The sequence below is a fragment of the Somniosus microcephalus genome, unplaced genomic scaffold (assembly GCF_052327205.1).
Source record: "Somniosus microcephalus isolate GS21.2 unplaced genomic scaffold, FLI_Smic_1.0 unresolved_chr1, whole genome shotgun sequence".
Lineage (NCBI taxonomy): Eukaryota > Metazoa > Chordata > Chondrichthyes > Squaliformes > Somniosidae > Somniosus > Somniosus microcephalus.
Window position 1 is genome coordinate 57483734 of NW_028225179.1, and position 5192 is coordinate 57488925.

Genomic DNA, 5192 nt, shown 5'->3' on the forward strand with positions numbered 1-5192 from the left:
GCCTATATGCACCACGACAACTGGCTGTTCACCCTCCCCTTCCAAGATGTTCTGCAGCCGCTCGGAGACATCCTTGACCCTTGCACCAGGGAGGAAACACACCATCCTGCAGTCTCATTTGCGGCTGCAGAAACGCCTATCCATTCCCCTTACAATTGAATCCCCTATTACTATAGGTCTACCCCTCTGTTTCCTCCCATTCTGTGCAGCAGAGGCCACCCCTGGTGCCAGGAAGTTGGCTGCTGCTGCTTTCCTCTGATAAGCCATCCCCCCCAACAGTACTCAAAGTGGTGTATCTGTTGGAGAGGCGGATGGCCACAGGGGACCCCTGCACTACCTGCCTGTGCCTAGTACTCTGCCTGTTGGTCACCCGTTCCCTTTCTTCCTGTCCAACCTCTACCTGCGGTGTGTCCAACTCCGTAAATGTGCTATTCACGATGTCCTGAGCATCGTGAATGCCCCAGTATGTATCCAATCGCAGCTCCGGCGCCGCAATGCGGTCTGTCAGTAGCTGCAGCTGGATGCACATCCTGCACATGTAGTTGTCAGGGACACAGGAAGTGTCCCTGAGTTCCCACATACCGCAGGAGGAGCAGATCTCGGGGCCCGGCTGTCCTGCCATGACTTACCCTTTAATTAATTGAATTTAAATTAAATCAATCAATCCCACTAATTAGACTACAGTTAACTGGTTTAGCAACAGTCCCTGCTACACTTGAGAGACCTTAGAAACTATAAACCAGAGTTAAAGTTTAAAAAAAGAGAGAACTACTCACCAACCAATCACTTACCTGCTTCCTGGTGACGTCACACTTTGATTACTTTTTACCTCTCTCCCCTGCTGTTGATTTGGTCGGACCTCGCCTCGCTCCTCCTTTTAAAGTTGCCGCGCTGCTTGTACCTCACACAGGTCCACTCTGGTCAGGCGTCGCTGCTCACTCCACTCCCAGGTCAGCCGCTGTGGTTGGGCCTCGCCTCTGGCGGATTTCTGGTGGTGCTGATTTTGGCCTTCTCCAAAAATCCATCTTTTCTAAGCGGTGCCGCGCGTTACTTTGCTGTTGACAGAGCAGAAGAACAGCAGCTAGTGTGTGGCGCTAAGATCGGATAGTGGTCAGTATTCTGCGTTGTGCCTGCAGTAACCTCGGTTGGAATCCCAGTCACGGTATAACTCACTTTATATATTTTTTTTCTCTGTGGCACCTGCTGATAGAACGCAACAAGGAATCAATCATTACTACATGAAACAAATATTTTTTGTTGGCGCTTAAAACCTATTTACTGCTTCAAAACCCGTGCTCTCACATGTCTGAGCTTAATGCTCCATATTTCAAACCCACCTCTTCTCTCAGCTTTTTCTTCCTTCCACAATCAATAGCCCTCCTTTTCTTTCCTCCTTCCATTTCTTTACCACTTTCCTGTGGTATTACCTTAATCTAACATTCACTTTCAACTGCTTAACTTTACCAAACTTAAGTTTGCTCTGCAACCATCGTTGCTCCTGGGGGAACGTGTCCCAATCGCACCAATCCCAATTGGTGCTTTGAAACCAGTCGATACATTCAGACCTGCGGGAACGCTCGACAGACAAGCATTGCGAAAGCAGGGCCGGTCTTCGGAAGCAAAATATCCGGATTGCACACGGAATTTCCTCGGCCTAATGGATAAAGCGTCTGACGTCGCTGCTAATCGTAATCGGGATTGTTGTCAGTCATGGATCATTCTGTGCCTATTTAAAATGGGTGAGCTCACAGTCCCGGATCATTCTGTGTGCTGGTCTTTTTTAAAGGAATGCGATTTCAGCTACGACGACCAAGTTGTTAAGGTGTTGTGCTCGAAGTTGCATCGGGTTTCCCTGTGCAGCTGTGAACCCAGCTCGCTTAATTCGAAATATATCCATCTTTTCCTAAATCCACTCCTTTATATGGTGTTGCCCCGGATTTGCTCACAATTCTCCCCACAACTTCTTGCCGACGGCAAACTTTTTCTGTTCTGTTCTGAATTTGACATCAAATTGACCATTTTTGACAGGCCCTCACCTGAAATAACGGAAGGACTTTTGCTTACAGGAGCTGATTGTATATTTTCAACAGTGTAGATCTGGGTGCACGGGCAGGGCAAATGGTGAAGAGGACTTACTTGCAGATTAGTTCTGATTGGATACAAAAGGCAGTAAACGGAATAGTTGACGGGCGATGGGGTGGCCGAGTGGTTAAGGCGGTGGACTGCTAATCCATTGTGCTCTGCACGCGTGGGTTGGATTCCCATCCTCGTTGTTTGTGTTAAATGTTTAACACCTTCGATTCTTTTGACATTCACCTTTAACACCATGTCCAAATTCACCTTTTGTTCCCAAGCCTGCTTAATTTAGCTTATGTCATATCTCAAGTTACCAATATATACTTTAAAGGGAAAACACTTGTAGGTCTATGGAGAGTGGGACTAATTAGATAGCACTCTCAGAGACAGTTTACTTCAGTATTGTCAGAATCTGAGATTCCAATACTTAATGAGTTTCACACTTACATGTCGGCGGTTCATTGGTCTATGGTTATTATTAATGCTTTAGGTATTTCACAGCTGAATTGCGATAGATCCTAGCTTCAAATTCTGTTCGAACCCCACTAGATTTTCGTCAAAACTCAGCTTCTTACAGCCAATCGACATTGTAGAAAACATAAATACTTTCCATTAAAAACATGTGATTTCGCGTCATTTTTACCCTATCTTTCTAAATCCCAGAGCTTCACAGGAGCAACTGAAAACCAACCAACTGAGTAAAGTTAAAGGGTCCGGCTCTGTGTTTCATTGGACGTCCTACACCCGTGCTCAATTCTGGCCAATGCAGGACCATTACATTTTGCTTGCTGCACCCATGAGCTCGCCTGAATTGCGATAAACTTACATTCAGTGTGAATCTTCTTGAAACACCCTCTGCCCTCTATATTAGACAGTGCTGCTTTGTCTAGCGCTGAATGGATGTGAGATGCTGGCTTTTGAAATGGTCCCACGGGTGCCGAATTCAAATCACCATGCAAACCCACTTCAAATCTCAAAATATTACTGCAGCTTATGGCTCTAACCGCCTTTAACCAAATCCTTCCTCCCAATCCTTCTCCTTTCTCACTCGGGTCTCAGCGTCTCCCTCCTTGTGGAAGCTCGGAGCTGTTTCCTGACGTTTGTCCAATGGATGTGATGGAATGGATTTACCTTCCTTAAGTCAAATTATTGTTCTTTTCCTTTAAAGCAGAATGATTGAAAGTTTCATAAAATGTCTTCTTTGTGCTGCGTTTCATGAAATTCATTAATTTAAAATGTTAATCAAAATACTTTATTATGAATTCTTGCATCCGCAGTATTTTGCTTTTGTACTTTAGCAAGAAGCTCACCCTTACATTAGCCGGGTATCGAACCCATGCTTCCCGCGATACAGGCGCGAATTTTGCCCCTGAACCACCAACTCTTACCAGATGTGAAGCTTCAATTGTCCAGTCACATTCTTGTTTCTGTTAATGAAAGGATAAAAGACAATGCAAAATACTACAGTGTCTGGAAATGAAATTATTCAGAAAATGCTGTAAACACTCTGCAGGTCCGGGATCATCTGTGGAGAGGGAAACACAGGGTTAATGTTTCAGGTCGAAGAGCTCTCCTCAGATCCAAGGTTTACACCAATCATTTCAAAAAAATGCTGGTAATTTTATTAAAATTGTTATTTCCATGCTCTGGTCAGCGTGATTTCCAGATACAGTGTTATTTTGTTGCTTAATATCACAAATTATACAACAAAGCTGGGAGTCCATGCCAGAAGCGTCTGTTTATAAACAGGCACTTTAACCAACTAACCCACGGAGCCAAAGCATTTTCCCTGGGTTACAGGAATTGCCAGTCCCTCTGCTGTCACTTATCTTTGATTCTCCATCTATGAGTTGTTTCTGAATCCGTGAGGTTGTGCTGCTTTGTGGGTGAGCGGCAGACTTGAAGAGATGTCCTGCTCGCTCTCCCAGATTGACAATGTGGAAAATTTGGAGCAGGCTTCTGGAAACAAATGGATTTACATATTTACCTCACAGTTTCGGCACATCCGGGACTGAGTTCCCGCTTTTAATAATAAAATCGCGGGTTTCTTGCTATATTCTAGACACAGGCTCTGCACAGTGTTTTTGGGCAGTTATTATTTCAAGTCTCCTCCAATGTCGCCAAGCTGAAGGAATTGGTGATGTTTGACCAAAAAGCAAGAAGCTCGTCCGGGATCTCTCGCATTTCTGTCAGTGGAATTCCCTAAGGGAAGGTAATTTGCAAATTTTGAAGTTGTGCCCTGTACACCCAAGTTCAAGTCATTACTATATATCAAGAAAATCAGTGGTCCTAGACCCGACCATTGGCGAACACAACTGTGTACCTTCCTCCAGTCTGAAAAACAGCCATTCACCATTACTCCCTGTTTCACTGTCACTTAGCCAATTCCGTATCCATGCAGCCACTGACCCTTTTATTCCATGGTCTTTAACTTTGCTGGCAAGCCTATTATGTGGCACTTTGTCAAACGCCTTTTGGAAGTCCATGTACAGCACGTCAATCTCATTGCCCTCATCAATCGTCTCTGCTCCTCATCAAAATCTACGTAGAAACTTACAGTACATAAGGAAACCATTTGGTCGGCCGTGCGTGTGCTGGTTATTTTGTCCCACATCCCACATTTTGTGCGTAACACTATCAGTAAATATTTTCTCCATTTAGTATAAGTTGACGTTCTGATTAAGGGATAGTGTTCCATCAGCAGGTGCCACAGAGAACAGGAGATATAAATCAAGTTGTGGCATGATTTGAATTCAGAGCCAAGGTTGCTGCAGCCACAACACAGAATACTAACCACTATACGATCACGGCGACACACATTAGTTGCTGCAATTCTGACTTGACCACAGTAAAGTCACACACGGCACTGCTTAGAAACGGTGGATTTTTGGTAAAGAGACTAAAATAAGGTGATTTCTGAATCCGTGAGTTTGTGCTGCTTTGTGGGTGAGCGGCGGGCTTGAAGAGATGTCCTGCCCGCGCTCTCAGATTGACAATGTGGAAAATGTGGAGCAGGCTTCTGGAAATAAATGGTTTTACATATTTACCTCATTGTTTCGGCACATTTGGGACTGAATTCCCGCTTTTAATAATAAAATCGCGGGTTTCTTGATATA